Source organism: Adiantum capillus-veneris, chromosome 26, assembly GCF_014529385.1.
Source record: "Adiantum capillus-veneris isolate H3 chromosome 26, ASM1452938v2, whole genome shotgun sequence".
NCBI classification, from domain to species: domain Eukaryota; kingdom Viridiplantae; phylum Streptophyta; class Polypodiopsida; order Polypodiales; family Pteridaceae; genus Adiantum; species Adiantum capillus-veneris.
This window is the reverse complement of record NC_140956.1, coordinates 2,068,494-2,089,640: the sequence shown is the minus strand read 5'-3', so window position 1 is coordinate 2,089,640 and position 21,147 is coordinate 2,068,494. Positions and strand designations below refer to the sequence as shown.

Genomic DNA, 21,147 nt, shown 5'->3' with positions numbered 1-21,147 from the left:
TGTGTGAGCTTAAGCTAGCTAGATCCTCTAACCGCTCCAATCTATTCTTTGTATGTTTCAACTCCTCGGATCGGGCTGTTTGCTCTCGTTCTTTCCTGGCTTTCCTACGCGCCTTTCTAGCTTTCCAAGTGCTTCTTTGATTTTTCGTTTCTGAACTTTGGGCATCGGTTTTTGGTTCTTCAACTATGGGTTCATTCGTCCTTCTTTGAGCTTGGGCTCGTGTTACCGCTTGAATAGGTATGATTGTCTCATTTTCCGATCCTCCACTAGAAGGTACTGTTTCTAACATATTCAAGGTGGTTTTTGCTTCTTTGCTCGGGTTTTTAGGGCAATCGGGAATCAAATGAGTAATTCCACATTCTGGGCAATACGCATTGACTCTAATGATCTCATCATGAGGACAGTCTCTCAGCCAATGGTCTCCTCCACACTTGTAGCAGGGTCCCTTGGGTTGTTGAGGTGCTCCTTGAGCTCCTCTTTGTTGGTAAGCATGTCTCTGTCCGCCCATGCCTCCATTGGCTATGAACAACAATGTTCGTTCATCTAGGCTATATCTTCCTTCTCCTGCTGCCTGTGCAGCAGTTGGTGGTCCTGTATTTCCTATCATGCTCCATGGTTCTGGTGTCGAGGGTTCTTCCGGTGGATAATAGACAGGGTTTGTCGCATATCCATTGGGATCTTCATAATATGCATGCATAGGAAACAAAGCCTTATCCTCTGATTCAATTACTGTTGGTGTGTATCTTATACCAAACTGGTCGTAATCCTGGTAGGGGTGGTTGTTTCCCCAACACCGGTTGTGGTCTTTCTACTCCTACAGGTCCTGGTAAATTGCCTGCTTGATATATAGGCATCGGTGGAACTTGAGGGGAAGCTACTGGAGCTTGGGGAGCGTAAGGTCTCTCTCTCACATATCCCTTGTTATAATAACATTCCTCGGTCCCATGGTTTGTCCATTTTTGTTCAATAGCACACCACTTGGGCTGTTTAGCCTATGGTTTGGCATACAAGTTGATCTTTTTTAGCACTTCATCTACAAGCTGCTCCTGACTTACCGCTACTTGTCCTTTCGGTGCTGTCTTAGAAGACTTGCTTCCACTTTGCTGTGAAGACGAATCGTCATCAAGGTCCTTGAACTCCCCTTTCCTTGTAGACCGCACAATTGTCCACAAGGTACATAGCTTCCTTGGTCAACTCATTCAACGTCGTGCTCCTCTTCATATGTAAGTCTTTCTGGAGATTTTCATTCCTTAGTCCTTGGATAAATATCAGCATAAGTCTGGACTGAGTTGGCAGTTCTTCTACAGGACAGAACTTAACATATCTTTTTAGTCTTAGGGCTGCCTTTAGTACAGATTCTCCATCCTTTCTGTTTGAATTTATGGATTTGTGAGACGGAATTATGAGCTATCCTCCTTTGAGAGAATTCCTCGATAAACTCGTCGAACACTTCCTCCATTGACTCAAATTCTCTACGCTCTACAGAGTCAAACCAAGTGGCAGCATCATCCTCTAGGGTTAGTCCAAACCCTGCAAATTGGGTAGGAAAATCTAACACCTCTTAGGCTCTAATTACACGCACAAAGGCTGCTACATGATATCTTGGGTCTCTACTTCTTGTGTATTTCTTGTTTACCCATTTTTGCACTTGGGAACGTCTAATTCTTCGATGGTCTACAAACCTCATCATTGGATCACCCCGTCCTAGTCAATACACCTCCTCAGGCCTTCTGTAATAGGCTGGTTCCTCTCCTAGTGGTGCCCTAAGCCATAATTTCTAATGGTTCTCGCTAGAGGTGGTTCTTCTCTTCGAACTCGTTCTATGGGTGGTTCTCCAGGCTCTGTTGACCCTTGTGTCTTTGGCTTACTCTCTGCCTGATACCTTGAATAGAGTGGTGGTTCTTGAAAATCCCTGAGCCCTCGTGTGGCTTAATAACCATCTCGGTTTCGGTCTGATTCCATTGTTGCGCTATGTCGAAGCCATGCCTGCAATGATGGTTGGTTTGTTGGTTGGTGTTGGTTGTTGAATGCTTGCGGTCGGGTGGAATGTGAGGTTGCGTCATACTCATCTGAAAAAGGATTCGTAGACTTGCTTGGGGTGTAGGTGGCTCTTGGCACTTCCTCAGGGGCATATGCTGATGCTCTTGGACCTATTGCTCTCTCTACTTCCTCTGGGAGAATACGTTGGTATTCTCGCCCGTATCTATCAACAAAAACTATGCCCTTCCCCATAGAAGTTTCATAAGAGAATAAGTAAAGAACCTTGTCTTTGCTTAATTTTTTTACGTATGGTTCTTTGCTGCGAAAGTAAGAGACTATACCCTCACTCTCAGCTTGTAGATTCCCACGTTCTCATTATAAGTTGGAACCCTGGTTGTTGTCTTATCATACATAAAAATAGCTCCGGGCCGATCAATGTTTTGTGGCGGTTCTTGAGTTTCTGAAACCATTTTCCCTTTCGCCGCGTTATCTCCATATCTGTTGTAATCTTCAGGGTTACTAACTATTAAATAGTGGTTCCCCTTTTCGTCTCGAAATCTATCTCCATCATCATAGACTCGGATTATCTCCAATCTTTGAGCTGGCCTCTCTTCAATACAAATGCGCTTGCGGCCTCCATAGTCAGAATAGACTAGGGCTCCTCTCGAGTTTGTTCCCTCCAAGAAGATCACCGTGAGCTTGGGATTTTGGGAGGTGCTTCCTCCTCACATAGGTCCATCATAGGTGAAACCTCCTGGCTGTTGACTACCCATCATGAAGAAAGATCTGTCTGAAGAAGTGTCAGTATCACTACCTTCCTCAATAATCGGTGCTAGGGGATCTAGCCTTGCATGAGTTACACTCTCTTCTGTGGACACTAAGCTACCTTGGTCACCTGCCACCTTCTGGTCTCTAACAATGTATCTTCCTGATCTTAAATTCATCAAACTTATCAATGCAATTTTTCACAAATCCAACCACTCACCTGGCAAAGGATCAGTTTCTGCACAACTTCTTGCTTTGTTGCTGAATATACTTGTACACAAGTGTTTTAATTTCGGCAATTGAATCGAAGCATTTATGTGGTAGAGGTTATCTTAGTAATGATTGGTATAACTGGAGAGTTAATCTCAACCACTATTGTATTTTATACTCTGATGATGTTCTGGATTAGGTTTGCTAATCTGAAACAGTACTACCCTCAGATGTTGGTCAATTTACATGAAATAGTCTGAATTCAGTCTTTGCTTCGTCAAATGGGCAAACAAGGTCCAAATTCACTTCTGAAAGAAGTTCTGGAACCCTTAAGACAAATGGAATCTCACTGTCTATGCCAGGTCAAATTTTCCTTGCAGTAGGCCCTAATAGACATCCTGTCTCCTGCTGTGTTTTGCCTGGATTTTTGCACTGTTGTTTCCCCTTGTTGTGCTGAGCCTACAGTTGCTTTTACTTTTTGTTTTACACACCTATTAGCTGGTCAATGAGTCAGAAATCTGTTCCGACAGCCTGTTGCTGATATTGATCAGTCTAATCAACTCCAAATTGGACCAAAATTGACTAGGAGGCTTGCCTTAGGCTATACAACACCTTACTATGCTCAAAGTCAAAGTCTGGCTTCATTTTCTTGCATTAGACATCCTACGCGTAGGATGTATGTTTTCATCAGAATGGCTTCAAACTCAAAGCCCACGCCCTCTTTGAGTTGCTGATCACTTTGGTATACTCAGAATTCAGTTCGGAGTCCAAAATCACTTAAAAGACATCCTACACGTAGGATGTGTTTTTGGCCTGTTTGACCCCAGACTTGTCCCACAGGTTCCCCTTGATGTCAATAACCCAGTGATATGCTTAGATTTTGGTTTCGATGCCAAAAGTCCCAAATTTCAGCTGTTCTTACCTTTTTCAGTCAAAAGTGCTAAAGTCCACTTTGAAGCCAATTTTCTCACCCAAATGAGGTGAAACCCCTTTCAGTCACTCAATATATCATCCAACACATGCTCATGCAGCCATCTTATGGTTTTAGTCTCAAAATAATGTTTTGGCACTATTTGGGTAGGATGTCTGGCAATTTTAGTCTATCTGGCCATATCCTGTCAAGATATGGCCAAATTTCTACTTTCTAGTTGAAGTTAGGGTAAACCCTACCTTCTGAACACACTGGTCAACTCAAAATCCCAAAATTACTCCCAGATTAGCCTGTAGACATCCTATGTGTACGATGTCTCCTAGCTTAAAATTAAATTGTTTTCTGATAAGAATGCTCGTGATGCTCTATAGATCTATCAGAAACACTCACAGTAACTTTTGGACTTCAATTAAGCTTTCAAACACACTTTTGCGTCTTTTTGAGTCTTTTTGCGTCTTTTACAAAGTTGTAATGACTTTACCAAGCAAGTGTTCATGCATGAAATGCTCTAGATCCTGAATCATGATGTCCTACTTACTCTGCTCCTAGCTATCATGTGAAATGGTGATGATGGTGTTTTTGGTTGCTTTTAGGCCTCTCCGGAATCTCAAGCTCTCCTCTCACCGCTTCTACCACTCCAAATCCTACTCTAGAACTCGACTACCACCTAAAACTACCTAAGTCTACCTCATCTACCTAAGTCGAAGGATCTAGGCCAGACACATGCTTCCTAGACTCCCTCTAAGACCTAGAGAGTCCTCCACCCTCTGATTCTATCTAAATGTAAAGCGAGACTCTTGGCAAGCCAAAAATCCCAATCCTCAAGGATTAGTCTCGGTCACCTACTTAAGGTTTTCGACCCCGACAGCGGCGCCAATGTTGGACGGATACGCCGCGACGGACGTCAGCACAGCGAGAACTCACCTAACATGTAATGTCAGCTAAGAACGAAGCTCGACCCGCAGGCGCGTGGAAGCAAGCATAAGGTGTCAACCTACACTCGACCGACTCCTAACTAATTCCTACAGAGGTCTCTACCAATTGTCTAAGGCACAGCCTTCAAGAGTGCATAAGAGGAAACTTCCTACAACGCTTTCTAGAGCCGAACACCCATCAGACAATCTCGAAACACCATAGAACTTGAGGGAGACCCTACTAATACCAATAGGTCATTATCCCTAAGGTCTATGAACCAAAATCCCGACCCAAAATGCCAAATCCTTCGCTTGCTGTATCTTCTCCGTAGCCAACCCCACCGTAAAGGTGACCTAGGTTGAAAACCATATAAAAACATAAATGGACTAAATTCTATAGTCACATGCTTTGAACTATTATATGCAAATTCCAATATAGGCAAGTAGTCTTCCCAATTGGTTTGCTTCTTGCTAACGTAGCTCGTAGCATATCCTCTAGCACTTGATTAACTCTTTCGGTTTGACCATCTGTTTCTGGATGATCAGCCATACTAAGACTAAGTGTAGTTTCTAACTTTTGGAATACAACTCTCCAGAAGTGATTATCGAACTTTCGATCTCTGTTATACTAATGATACTAGCTGGAAGACCGTAGAGTCTATATATATGCTCTATAATTAGCCGTGCTAATTTCGGTGTCTTAATTGTAGTCTTCCTGGGAATGAATTGACACATCTTTGTTAGATGGTCTACAATTACCCATATGGCATCATGGCTACGATTTGTATTAGGTAGTCCTGCTACAAAATCCATAGAGATACTCTCCCACTTACCTTGTGGAATCTCTAAAGGATGTAAAAGGCCACCTACCTTGAGGTGCTCTGCCTTATTAACTTGGCACGACTAGCAGTTTAGTATGTACTCTTGAACATCATGATGTAAGCCTGACCAATAAAATTATCGTCGAACTAAGGCATACGTCTTACGAATATTTGGATGACTAGCACTTGGACTATCGTGACACTCAAATAATATTTGGCGCCTAGTGTCTGCGTCCTTTGGCACACATACTCTACCCTTGTGGAGTAAGTAGCCATCATCAATGGAAAAATTCTTCCATCGCTTAAGCTTTACCAAGAAAGTGTTCATGCATGAAATTCTCTAGATCCTGAATCATGATGTCCTACTTACTCTGCTCCTAGCTATCATGTGAAATGGTGATGATGGTGTTTTTGGTTGCTTTTAGGCCTCTCCGGAATCTCAAGCTCTCCTCTCACCGCTTCTACAACTCCAAATCCTACTGTAGAACTCGACTACCACCTAAAACTACCTAAGTCTACCTCATCTACCTAAGTCGAAGGATCTAGGCCAGACACACGCTTCCTAGACTCCCTCTAAGACCTAGAGAGTCCTCCACCCTCTAATTCTATCTAAATGTAAAGTGAGACTCTTGGCAAGAAAAAAATCCCAATCCTCAAGGATTAGTCTCGGTCACCTACTTAAGGTTTTCGACCCCGGCAGTGGTGCCAATGTTGGGCGGATACGCCGCGACGGCCGTCAGCACAGCGAGAACTCACCTAACATGTAATGTCATCTAAGGACGAAGCTCGACCCGCAAGCGCATGGAAGCAAGCATAAGGTGTCAACCTACACTCGACCGACTCCTAACTAATTCCTACAGAGATCTCTACCAATTGTCTAAGGCACAGCGTTCAAGAGTGCATAAGAGGAAACTTCCTACAATGCTTTCTAGAGCCGAACACCCATCAAACAATCTCGAAACACCATAGAACTTGAGGGAGACCCTACTAATACCAATAGGTCATTATCCCTAAGGTCTATGAACCAAAATCCCGACCCAAAACGCCAAATCCTTCGCTTGTGTATTTGGCGTTTCTTCTATCCGTTTGACCTACGGCTTACCATACGCGCTCTTGACATTACCTAAAGACTACCTAATCGTCTACGGATGGTTTCAGTAGGCATAGAAGCGATTTTCGAAGTCCGTTTGCGTTTTTCCTTAGAAAAACGCAACCTTGTGTATTTGACATTTCTTCTGTCCGTTTAACCTACGGCTTGCCATACACGGTCTTGATATTGCCTTAATACTACTTAATGGACTACGGATGGTTTCGGTAGGCGTAGAATCAGTTTCCGAAGTCCGTCTGCATTTTTTCGTAGAAAAACGCAATCGGATTTGACCTACGGCTTGTGTATTTGGTGTTTCTTCTATCCGTTTGACTTAGGGCTTGCCATACGTGCTCTTTACATTGCCTAAAGACTACCTAATGAACTATGGATGGTTACTCGGTTGGAATAAATTTACAAAGTTTAGTCAGCCCATCTACTGCCACCCATACCAAGTCATGCTTTGTATAGTGGTTGGTAAACCCACAATAAAATCCTAGAGATGCTTTCCCATTTACCATTGGGAATCTCCAAAGGATGCAAGAGACCTTCTACTTTTAGGCACTCCACTTTATTCACTCGAACATTTTTGGCAATGCAGAACATAGTCTTGAACATACCCATATAAATCTGGCTAGTAAAATTGTCATTATACAAATGCATAAGTTTTCTTTATGCTTGAGTACTCTACACTAGGACTGTCATGATAATCATAAAGAATTTTGTGCCAAATGTCTACATCTATTTTTCAAAACTCTCCCCTTGTGAAGTATCTACCCATCATCTATGGAAAAATTCTTCCATCTTTGCAGCTCATCACTTGAAAGAAGAAAATAGGGTGTGGAGGAAAAAGACACACTGCCAAAATTGGAGTGAGAAAATTCCCTCATTTTTACATGGTTTTGCACTTTGGCGTATGTTTTATCATGCTCATATTTTCCACCAGGGATGACACAAAGACACACAAAGAGAGAAAGTAACTAGATAGGGGCATCCAACAACTCAGCAACAAGGGTAAGCAGCTCAACCCACCTGCTCAACAACCAATAGGGACAAAGTAAGGAAAAGAGAAAAACTACACATGACATTCCCAAAAGTAGCTACCCAGCAGAACAAAAGAAATACTAGTATCTAAAACAATGAGTGAAAAGGATTATTGCATGACTAAAGAAGCTATACAAGAGATGAAAGAGTAGATAGAAGGAATGGAAGAGAAACACTAGAAAAGATCTATGGAATGAGAGATACATATTCTTCAGTCAGTAAATATATAGCTCCTTTGACCCTCTAAAATCAATCACGAATAGCACACCCGATCTCTTCCATTCCCACTCATAGAATATGAATGCATTCACAAGAAAGCATAAATAGAACAAGAAATGTTGGAAATTCACCTGCTAGAAAAACAACCCAAATGGTGGTTGGCATGGCTAGAGAAACATCATGAGTAGAGATCCCATATGGTCAAAGTGCCAACAACAATAGAGAAAGATGTTACTTTTTGTCCAATACCTAGAGTAAGGATGTGCACCACAATTGGCTCAATTAACCAATTTTACCAAGGCCAAAAGACAAGGAAAGGCTCGATGAAGGTGCATGCTTATCACTCTACAGAAATAGTCAAGAAATATGAAGGGCTTCTAAAATTTTGTCATGTCAAATGCTACAAAAGATCTACAAATTGATGGAGCCTACATAACTATGTACCATAGACCCTGGGTATCCAAAACACCATGGATGTCTTTCCCAGAAGGAAATATAGGGTTAGCTTATGATCTCAGTCATCAACGTGATGAGCGTATTTTTCACTTCTTCTTTACTCGCCTAATGTTCATGCCATTGTATTCCATGAACACTTTTGACGAGCACTACAATGTTTGGGCCTTAAGTAAAAAACATCAAAGCATGTTTTCTGAGCTATCATGCAATCGAAAGCCTTTCAGTTGACTCTATGTGGCCCTTTGGACAAAAATTTGGCAAGAGAATACTAGGAAAGCTTGCAATAAAAACAAATGTACTATCAGCAAAGGAAACCTTATTAAAAATTCCAATCATGCTCTTGATTCATGTTAGGGATGAAATGAAATAGGAGGGGGGAGTGTTGGAATATTCCAACAAAGATTCTCTAGCTTACTTTATCTCCCCAACAATTGCAAGGTTATTTCCCAATGATGTAACTTTCCCATAATCCGAATCTAAAACTGATTGTAATGAGAAGCCCATGATGTAATTGTTGATAAGAAGAGTGGTAATTATTTCTTTTGTACCATAAAACCCTAAGCCATGGTATAAAAGACAATCTTGTAATGTTTTCTGTACAATGATTATCAAGAAGAAGAACAGAGAAGATCTTATCTACGTACGTTTCTCTCTTGCACCATGTCTTTGAATTGCTAACACCACACATGATTGTCACATTGGATTTTGAAGGTAACCACTGTGTTTGTCATGAAAAGCTCTGCATGTGGATAGCTAGATTGCAAGCATTGCACAAAAATGGAGCAACTTCATATATGACCTTCTAAGTGACATTTCTGTCTATCCAAGTGTCTTATGAAAAATTTGTCTATTGCATACAATTTGTGGCACTTAGGAGATCCCAATAGGCATATCCCAATTTCGAAAAATTGGTTTGCATAAGGTTGCCAAGAGAAAATCACAATTTTTGCATGAGTTCTTCTTGCAAATTTGATGACCTAGTTATGTTCAACATAGCCCCACGTATTGCCTATGAAGTTTGGAATCAATTGGAGATGATTTGTTTAAGGATTTGCTTTTAGTTTGGTGAGAGATCATTTCAAAAGGATCATAGATTTTAATGTATTGAGTACACATTGTTGTTGTGTTCAGCCAAGAGCTTGACAACCTCTCGGTGTGCCTCCATGCCCTAGTTGAGTCATTCGCTTCCTAGGATTGACATTTCATCTTAGTTTCGTCTCTTTCAGAGATGCGATAGTTGTTCACCTATGTGGACCGCTAGACAATCAAGTAGAATGAACAGAAGGAAGCCAGATAATGAAATGAACTCAAAGGACAAAGTCAATTATCGAATACAAGACACTAAAAATGATGTATTCAAATATTGAGTGATAAGTAGAACTGAGCATTGAGTGCTAGATTACAACAAACCTTGGTTGCAAATAGAGCAGTAGCTCAAGGACTACAAAGAATGGACAAATGAACAACTAGCGATAGACAAACAAAGTGATAGGATATCCAAAATCAAAGGAGTGGGTCCTATTTATAGGTGGCCGTACTGAATTTTGAAAGACTGTACATAGTCATAGTTACTAGTTGTAGTTACTACCGGTGATTGGTAATCTGTCTATGTACAAGTGCCTGTATAAAGGCAGTTTCCACTATCTACACTTCCCTTTTCTCCTTCATTGAGAGAGAAAGAACCCTAAGGGAGACTTTCCCATTCTTATCCTCTTGTTTTTTGTTGAGGTAGAGCATGACAAAGAAGCATAACCCCCCTGTTCTTTACCTTCCCCCTTCGTCTTTTTGTCATTCTTTCTCTCCGTGGAGCACAAAAACATAGAAAATTCTCGATCAGTGCTGAGTTTTCTTACATGCATAAGACACAAAAATGTCATAAAATTTTTTTTTTCTTGTTCTACAAGTGCCATTTTTGCAAAAAACTCGTTAATAAAAAAATTACAGACTAGCATTTTTTAGCCTCCTTCATGCTTGATAGGTTAGGTAGGGTAGATAACAGAGCCATTCATAATGTATTCATGGTAATGAAAATGCTAATGGCACAAATGAAAGTGTACAATGTAGACACAAACCTCGGGGGGTGCATTCATAATAATGAAAATGCTAATGGCACAAACGAAAGTGTACAATGTAGACACAAACCTCGAGGGGTGCGCTATGTAATCATGTTAATGTATAACATGAGTTAGAAAGGAGGAAATGCAAAAGTTTTAGGCAATTTAACAGAGATACGTTAAAATAAGGGGTTTTAATACTCAATTTTGAAAAAATTTCCTAAAATAAGTGGTCATTTTATTCATTCAAACATGCTAAAAGAGGGATTTTTTTAATACCCTGACAATGCACGTTATATAGGGGGTACTGGACGATGAACCCAAACTTGATTGATTGATGCTATTAAAAGTGTGTACAAAAGGCTCATTATATAGAGCTAGCATATACATCTGATCTGACATCATGCATGACATCACATAGAGTCCCAAAAACCAAGTCACAAAATAGTGGGTGACTTATCAAGGCAATTTACGAGCCACTTAACTCTTTCTAGGTGAGTTAACACTCTCTAGTAATGATCCCCATGGGTACCCACATCCCTTAATTGCCTTTTCTACATGTTACCATGTGGTTCTATGCCACCTATGAGTCCTCATAGATAAGGGTGCTACCCACAAGCATAGGCTAAATCCCAAAACCTTTACAATGCTCCCCATGGGGTTCAGACTATGAAAACTTTGTATTTAATATAGAAACCCTAGCTACATGGTAGACTAGCTTTAGGACATTTCAGAGGCCTTGTAAGAAATTCTATCTCTCTCTAGAAAATTTTCTTAGATTGTATTTGCACTTATGGAGTACGTCCAAGAGGACAACTAAACTTTTGGAAAAGTGAACCTCACTTCCCGTACTTTTAAAAATGGTTATCACAAAAATAAGGGTAAGCATTTCAAAACTTTGGTGAGTTGTAAATTTTATAGTCAAAAACCCACTATATGAGGAAGTGCTCTAAATGAAGATGCGCATGGATTAATGATGTAAATGATACATCATTTCAAGGTTAAGAGGAAAACCACTCAAATTTTAGTACATGGAGGAATAATTTTGGGTGATTCTAAGGACAAAGGGGATTATTTGCATACGAGACTTGCCATTACACTGCATAAAATAGGGAGTTTGCACGAGAGATACATGCAACATGAACAATTGGAAAATCTTAACACTTTGCGTGTGCAAGTGGTGAAGTTGGAGTCGGAGATATCCATAGAGAGTATGCGAGTGCCTTTGTGGCAGACATCACCACAATTAGAAGCTCTCAACACCATGGCACAAATTAATCAGATGGATACAGAGGAGGAGCCAAAGGTCCAGTGGTGGAAGTCATTGAATATGATGTGTTTCTTACATCAGTTACAAAGGGATCCGAAGGCATACCAAAATTGGGAGTCAGATTCTCAACCATGAAAAAAGATTTTTAATGTAGACAAAAAGATAGCTAAAATCAATGTGGAAACAATTCAAGGAATTCATGTTATAAAGGCAAAAGAAAGAAGGAAGCAAAGAGAGGATGTATCAGAATCTTTGGCTACTTTCAACATGACAATGGATTATGCAATGAACCTGGGTGCACATGTAGTAGATCAGGATACAAATGGTGGAAAAGAAGGTGTTTGAGAATGAGGACATAGAGTTGCAAAATGTGTTACTTACGGATGTTGAAGGAGAGGTAATGAAAGAGCACGTGTTAAAGACTAGAAGGAATGTATTGCAGGGAAAAATGGAAGCTATGGTTTATAAACCATATGTAGATATGTCACAAGGATTTATGTCAAAGGAATACGTGGAGCTTCTAAAGGAAAATGAAGAACTTGGTGACATGTTGGCAAAATTGATCCAAAACAACATGGAGTTGAAGTTGCAACTGTATTTGATGAAAGAGAAGATGGAAGAAAAATAAGCAATCATGTTTCATGCACGTGCAATTAAGCTCTTAGGTATAGAGATTCAAGAGATAGTATATCAATTGACTAATGTAAGTCAATCAAAGATTTTCAAAAATAAAAACAGAAGAGCATGATCAAATAAACAAGATTGATGAAGTTTCACCAATGCAGTATGTAAGGGCCGTGAAGTGTGATGAGGAATCAAAATTGGCTAAAGAAGAAAATAGTGAAATAGGTGATCAACATGACGTGGAAATTATGGATGGGAAAGATAAAGATCGGGAAGAGATAGTCAAGGAGATTGACCAGGAGAAGTTTGAAAATTTTATGTTGTGGGGGTGTAGGTAGGTTGAATTTGCTTGTATAGCTCTAAATCTTGGATTGAGTTCCAAGCACTTTAGTGGGCACAAGTAAGTCACGCTTAAACTGCTTAAAAAGACAAGATTTGTTTTTTAAAAGGCTCTTGACATATTTTGAGAAGTATGATCAGGGATTGTGGAAAATGAGTTTGATTTTTGCAAAAGGTAACACACATTTCAAATTATATATAAGGACATGTTCTCTTAAATTGTGGTTGTATAATTGATGTAGCTAGATCCCTAAAATATGATGTGAATGTCTTGTGCCACAATTGTCATGTGTTTCTCTGTGTTATGAGAGTCTTGGGAGTGTTTTCTATTCAGAATGAGAGTCTTGGGAGTGTTCGCTATTAAGAATGAGACAAAGATGTTGTGAATTGCCTATCCTAAGTTCAATAATTCAGTATTCAATATGCATGTGTGGTTTGATAGCATGAAGTTTAGTTTTTATATTCATTGTGCATGTATATAGTGCTTGGCTACACCTTCAAACTAAAATTCTAGAGGTGGCTTGTCCCTGATGTTTTTAATAGGTTATGAGCGGTTTTAGTTTGCATTGGGGGTAGCCTCATTAGCTTGGCAAGATACACCTTCAAACTCAAATTCTAGAGGTGGCTTGTCCTCCCCAATGTTTTTGGTAGGTTATAAGCGGCTTCAATTTGCATTAGGGGTAGCCTTATTATCTTGAGAACTAGCAATGAGTGCATATACAAAAAGAGAATCCACCGAATTAGTCCACCCTATGTTCTCTCAAATGCAATTCCCCACCTGATGTAATTTTCCACATGTAAACTTACATGCTTTTTCTGTCATCAAGGGATGAGGGTATAGTTGACCCTTTGCACGTGCACCTTCATCATCTTCTTTTCCATAAACCCACAACCCATACATAGCTATTCCTACAAGAGCAAGATTATGCTACATTTCTTCGACTAACTTTTTCATTACGCCCCTTCCAAAGTTCAAGCGCAGTGGCCCACCTGCTACCCTGAGATGAATCTTCTTGTTTTTCCAAAAAATCACATCTCTTTTATAAGCTTCATTAAAGTCATCACAATCCCTAATAGGCATATGGTCTTCGTGCACCACATGCATTGCTTATTCCAATCTTTGCAAGAAGGTTGTTGCTTAGGCTTGGAGATAGATCCATTTGCATCTAATTTTTGAAGTTTTGTAGCTTTTAAATTCAAATCTAGATTTTGAATATCTTTCACTAGTTCATCAAGAACCGGCTCCTCCACTTTGGGTACTATTGACAATGATTTCTCTTTAGCATCCTCTTCAATAGCATCCACAATCATCTTATCAACCCTCATCTATCATTTCACGATCATATTCATCACTTCAATGAATATCTTCCAATCAAACGTTAATCCCAGCTCACATTTTGAGTCTTCTAGCAGTTGTACCAACTCTTTTGAAGCCGTAGATCAATAAACAACTCAACCTTTTGACGAATGCTACTCTATCAAGGATAAGTGGTCAAGATTCTTCTCAAATTCTCATAGCAACTCTCGTGCATATAAATTTTTATTCTTCTTCTACACCCACTTCATGAAGCTCTGTCTCGTCACCCTATGAGAAACTTCAAGAAAATATTCCTCTTGTAGTGCCTTCTTAAATTCTTGCCAATTTGGTACATGAGCCACTTGAATTTCTTTAATCCAAGCCCTAAGTTTAGGCACCACAATTAAATGAAACCCGTCTATTACATTTTGATCATCAATTCCATTATCTTCCATAGCGTGCTCATAGGTGTTGTAGAATTCACTAATATCACAGCCTTCAAACCGCTATAGTTTATCTATAATCACTTGTCAAGCTTTACGAGTTTGCTTTTGTAGATTGTACCATTGTTGGGTAGTCTATTGTGTTGCATGTATCTTGCAAGCTACTGCATCATCTCTTGCATGGCTGCCTCCTGTGGTATATATGTATCTTTCTCAACAAAATCTTCCGACTCCAACTTGGTTTTTGTGTCGGGTTCACCAAGTTGTTGGGGGATATGGGGTTTGAAAGGCGAGTCGGGTCAACGTTGGGATGCTAGATGTGGGAAAAGAGAGAGGGAGAAGATACACAAAATCTCATAAAAGACTAATAATCACGTCAAAATACAAACGAAGCACAAAACTAATAGCACAAAAAAGTACAAAGGAAACCTTATCTACTTATTTTCTATAATAAAATTGAATGCTCAAAACCTTACAAAGTTACCTTTTATACCTTGGCTAAGGGTCTTATATGTACAAAGGTTGAAATTGCTTCAAAAATAAGTGACCTATCCTGGTAAATTATCTGACTTATGATAAAACTTGGACGCTCATAGCATCAAATTTTTCATAAGTAAAAATTTAGCAAAGATCTAATGGTTTTTTTGGTAGGAAAATTACAATCATTTCTGTTACAAGGGATCAAAAAAGCTCTCGAGAATCTCCTTCTCTTGAGCAAGCATCTATTGCTGGAATCTTTCAGCACTGCCCTCTCCTACTTCATGTCGTCCCTTACATGAGTTAAAGTTTGAAATTTAGGACTCTCCTATCAAGCTCTCTCTATCTCCTTGAGGAAAGTGAAGGTCGATAGCAGCTCCAACGTTTTTCTTGTGGCTCCACTGCTTGGATATCCTTTTTTGTAGTGTTGCTCCTGTATGATCATCACATCACTATAGAATTTTTATCAAAAATTCAAAACTGTTACTGCATTTTCAACGCCTCCATGCATACATTTAGCTTGTTGATTCTTTGGTTGGCTTAAAATGACTATATGATTCATGGAGAATGTACAAAAAATTGAAAAATTCTCATTCATGCAAGATTAAGAAAAAAATATGAGTTTTTTTCCTAGCTATGGTAGATAGAAACATTTCTTGGATTTGGACCTCATGGGCGATGTACACTGTAAGAATAGGCTCTGGTAAAAAAATGGTGAAATTTGTCTAGGTGATTTGGTTGGAACCGGGTTTTGACATCCGGTCTTGCAAGCTTTTTTGGACCTTGTGCACAATAGTTGTGAGCTTTTTGACTTTTGACCTTACAAGAGTGATCTGTCGACTCTACCCAAAATGACTATCTTGCTAGGTGTGTGATTAGTCTTTGTAGAAAAAAAACGTGTTTTTTTTCTTAGCTTGGAGATCTTAGCTCTGATTGACTTCCAGCTTTGTGGACATGCTCCCCATGATGTTTTGAGGGTGCTTAACCAATTGTACCATAATTGTGGCCACCCATGGAAGATTTTTACCACTTCTAGACTTGTGGCAAGGTGAAAAAAAGTAGGTTATTGGCATTGGGTAATTCCAATACGTTTGGACTTCATAGGCATTATTCTATGGGTTAGGGTAAAACATTGGCTAAATCAAGATCGGATTGTTGTTTAATAGGAATAAGGTAGAGAAAAAATTGCAAAATTTTCCTACCTAGCATAAATATACAATATTCCAATTATGTGCTATTCCCACATGAACAAATACACCCTTGAGCCACACTTCACATGTTACTCCATCTACTGGATATCGTTATTTTTTGTTTTCTCCATTTGTCATGTGAATGAAGCTCTAACTATTGTCTTGGACTATAGGCTAGAGCCTAGCACTACATATGATGCGGGACATGATCTAGTAGCCATGTAGAAGGTGTATAACGAAGTGTGACCCCATTCCAATTTCATTTGGATCACTTTTAGCGATTTTAATGCTATCGGTGTCAAAGAGCCTCTTTGTTTGCATCAATTTGCAGGTAGCATTTTTTTGTCAAACTCCTTCATAGAATCTGGTAGCTTTGATGTCCTTAATCTGCAAGTCGTGTTTGTTCCTCATCTTGTCAAATTATGCCCATTTTGGATCTTGACCAAACAACTTACAATCAGACTTTTGGAAGTTACTATCACTTCATAAACTCTTTGTACTTGTATCTTGCTTTTCTTGTAATTTTCTCTACCTTTTTTAATACATATAAAATCAAAAAATGCAATAGAAAATACAAAGAAACTACAAAAAAAGTGAGTTTTCTAGAGTATGTACATAAGTACTCTCACTTAAGGGCTCATGTCTGATGTTTTCCCTTACTCTTGGAGTAGCTCATCTTCTTAGGGCATAAAATTAAAGAATTACCAAAAGTGAGATAAAACTTAGATTATAACACAAACATCAATAAAACAATGCCCCTTCTCTCATTTGAACAATAGGTCAACATTCTGAATGCCTCCCCCCCCCAGCCCCCGCTGAGGCCTCCTAGTTGGAGTTCTCTTGAATGAGAATGAGCCATTAGGGTTGTGCTATTCATGGGTGTCAAAGCAGTACCTTATGCAAGGCCTTGTAATGTGGCCCTATATCTGCATACTCAACCAATGCATGTAAAAAGTAATGATGTGCAAGAAGTGGGTCTTGAGCAAAGTGCTCAAGGGCATTCGATGATGAGGTTGACATGGTCCGTTGTTAATGACCATATACCATGTAGCAAGTGTTGTAAGTTGGTAGCTTGATTTTGAACTAGCAAAGGTTGAAACCGCTTCTTGACTTGGATTTGTATTTGAAGTTTAGGGTACCAAAACTTTAAGATTGGTTTTGACTTTGGCAAGCATTGTGGTGTCTTTGAAGCACTTTCATGGATTGTGGTGGGCCATGGGATGAAAATGACTTTTTGGTTTTGGAGTCCACAATGTGTGTAGTGATTTCTAAGCAAACACAAGTTTCTTAGGAACCCAAACCTATTTCTATTTGATTTACTATCTTGTCTTGACCTTTGTAATATGGATAATTGGGGTGAGATTAAGCTTAACTATTCATCTTTCCTTCAAGTAGCTTTGGGTGAATATTGTGTTTGAATGTAACCTTGTTTAGATAAACTTTGTAGTTGGGCTTTTGGAAACCAAATGAAGCTTGCATTAATTCTATGGTATCCTTCAGTATTTATATTTGTGGCCTTGAGGGTGTTTGGTGTTGTGTTGCTGTGACCTTGGTCATTCTCTTCTTTGGTACCCAAATGTGTTTTAGATGATTCTTGAGTGGTCTATTCTATTGGTCTAGAGTTTTCCATTGTTAACACAAACTTTATAACATGTAGCTTTGTCTCAATGTCTTGTACTGGAGGAGTGGATCGGTTGTAGATGCATAGTTATGGCTGTCAGCAAATGTTGTAGGTGTCTTTTTTGGCATGAAAATTGTAATGTTTCATTGTCCGTCTATTTCATTGAAGCCATTGGATGATTCTTTGGTGATTTTGTCATCGTCCTTTAAGAGATACTTGGTATCTTCCATGTAAGAAAGCGTGATATATCGTACTCAATTTTCTACTGTGAAATACACTTGATTTTCTAACCAATGTGTATACTCCTTGTATTTGTGTTGCCATGGTGCACCCAATACTAGTTGATTATGAAGGGGTTTTGGAGATAGTATGTAGAAGCTACGGGGACATGGTAATCCTTGGATGTGTAGCATGAGCTCCATGTAACATGGGGCAAAACTGATAGTCTTATTGAATTCTATGAATGTCCTTTCTACTGGTTGTAGGACCAACTCCATATTTTTTTATATAGATCTCAACTAATTGTTTTTAAATGTGCACCATAGTTTACTAGTGTATGCATGGGTAACATGTTGGCCCCTAGGTCTATATAAATGTATGGATCCAAACTCTCTTTTCTTTCCTCAATGCAGCTCGTAAATCCAAATAGATTTTTGCCTTTTGAAGTCCTCCTTCCTCTTTGCATCTTGTTGTGCGTGTTGAATGACTTTTTCATGCTTCTTGTTCCTTCTCTTAGATGCATGTGCCCTTTTCAACATTTCTTGAGTGAATGACAAGTAATATTTTTATAATCTACAATCACGAAATAGAATGGCCATTTCTTGTCCATCCAATATAGCAAGTTCTATGGCCCTACTTGGTGATATAGAACAAATCACAATGGTACAATACCTTGCTTTTGAATTTGTTTGGCTCATTTGTTTAAGGGTATACAAAAGCACATAACCTCAAGGTGCAAAGTCTTTAGATCTCACTTGTTTGTCATGAAAATCTTTCATGCATCCCTTTTGAACCAAAATCTTATAGTGGATATGAAAACAATGCACACTAGCCTCTAGCTCTCTTGTTGCATCGTCATCCATTTTCCCTTCATGATTGTCTTCTCCCATATATCATGTAAAATGAAATCAAGTCCAAACCATTCTTGCCACAAAAGTTTGTAGGCCATGGGATTATTGTATTGATCATGCTTATGAAAGTGTCCATGGACTATGTGATGGTAGTGCAACATGTACAAAGCTTGGACAAGGAAGAGAGAGTTATTGCGGTTATGGAAGAAGAATAGGTTGGAGAGGATGGTCTTCCAAAGAAAATGGTGGAATCTTGTGGATCTATTTGCATGGTCTTGAGGATGCTCGAGTCATGGAGTGGGTGATGCAGATGGAAGACCTTTGGTCAAAAACATACTTCTGGTGCTGCAAGGCAAAGAGCAGCAGGATATGGATGCAACTAAGCTATCAATAGAGGTATGTGCTACATTGTTGATGGGTATGTTTGTGGATGTTGCTATGCGTTGGACGGAGTATCAACTATAGGAGACCTTGGAGGAGGCATGAACTCTATATGGTTGGGAGGGAGGTCAGGTATGTTTTGAGGTATGTCGGTTGTGATTGTTGAGAAGGATGGTAAGCATGATGGTGATCTCTTTGAAGATGATTCATTGCAGGTGGGTGCTTGGAATAATGAAGATAGTCAATGGGCGGCCTATGAGTGTAATGATCTATATGATGGGGTGCAACATTATGGGATGCGATTATAGATGGATGGAAGAGAGAAAAGTCAGATGTTTGATCCAGTGGAAGCTATGATGTGATGCAGGGGGTGGGGCAACCCACTTGAGGTTTGGTAGTAGGACATAATAAAACTGTATATATGGTTTTGGTTTTCTCACATTGTGTGCTAGTGTTTGAAGAATAAAGTTGTTTGTGTGGTTGAACATAAATGCTCAGCAAGGGGGTTGGGCAATGATGGTGTAGCCAAAGTGTGTTGACCATAGAAAATTTCATAGACAAATATGGATGGACTAGCAAGTGTATGCATGGGCAATAAAGTAGGTATGAAGTGCAAGACTGTTAAGGGATGTTTTGAAGTGTATGTCTAAAGAGCTTGAGATGTAGAGTGCATCAATATTTACGGATCAAAAACCGCAGTCCCGATTGCCAAGATACACGGCTTTGAAGTTTTGTCAGAGCCGATTCTGAGCCCATTGAATTGGATTGGAAAATGTGACATCTGATGTTTTTTGTGTCTTGCTAGGGTTTGTAGATATAGTGGGTGATGTATGGAGATAGCATGAAGAGACACCTTTGCCGAGATCATGGAGATATAGCAGGATGAACTTTGTACTTGTCTATGGTGGTGCAATGCCAGATGGTTTGTATCGGTTTTTGGACACTCGGCTTGTAGTCTTGGTGAGGTTGAAATGTGGCTAAAATGGGGGAGTTTGAAGTGGGCAAGGTGAGCTCTCAAGAGGCTTTTATTGCTCAAGAACTAGAACCCTGAGCAGTGAATGGTAGAGTATTAAAGATGGGACAAAAAACTATTTAGTTTTGGAAATTTTTATGAGGTTGTGGAGTTTTTTTGGGGGCCAATGCTTTTAGTGTTGTCACTAGCCATGAGGTATGTGGGACGGGTGTCTAACCTCACTCCTATCTTATTGCAGACATAGCGAGAATCACGAATATAATTGTCAATCACAAAGCTGACTCAACTAGTGCATAGAGGCTACAAGAGGTTAATCTCTTAGAAAACAACAAACAACTCGCATCTAACTCAAGCTACACTCAAATGACAAGAATCACCAAAAGCTAGTCACTCATTGACAAACAAATCATAACCGTTACAGCATCAAAGGACATCTAAACGTTATGAAACTTCTAGGACATGTTTATGATTCCTAAGCACACATGCTTATGGTCTCAAATCTCACTTTAGGTTAAATGCAAAAATCACGATTATTAACAGCAGTGAGTTTTTGACCTAGTTGTTTTCGACCCAGAATGCATCTAAATGCTTAGCAATGATGCCCCAATACCCTACCTATACTTATTTTATAATTTTGAAGCTTAAATTCCTACTTATGATGAGATTAGGCCGCGGGTTAACGATGCCAAAAGCCGGATTACTATGAAATGCTTATGTCAATGCGTAGAGCTCTTACCTGCGATTGCAAAACGCAACAGACGGCATTGCAATGTGACAACCAGAGAGGGAGTAGAAAGCGCAAGAAGGAGAGAAGTGAGAGCCATTAGCTCACGCTGTGTTTCTATTATCCAAAAACTTGTAAAATACTTACAAAAATTGGCATTTATACCTTAGCCAAGGTCTTTGTGGTCAAAGCTAATAATCTGGGAGCTCTAACTAAAGACAGGTTGATAAAATCTGGAAGCTTGTGTCCCTAGCTCA

The 21,147-nt window shown here is 39.5% G+C and overlaps 1 protein-coding gene across 1 annotated transcript in view; it reads left to right on the top strand.

The window, feature by feature from the left end:
- The window catches only part of LOC147422886 (uncharacterized), a 140,796-nt gene extending 121,036 nt beyond the window's left edge, over positions 1 to 19,760 (top strand). Inside the window, exons 4-5 of the transcript XR_015186588.1 lie at positions 18,966 to 19,325; positions 19,409 to 19,760. The gene's annotated coding sequence lies outside the window, so the exon portion shown is untranslated. The remainder of the gene's footprint in view (positions 1 to 18,965; positions 19,326 to 19,408) is intronic.
- Positions 19,761 to 21,147: the final 1,387 nt, after the last annotated feature.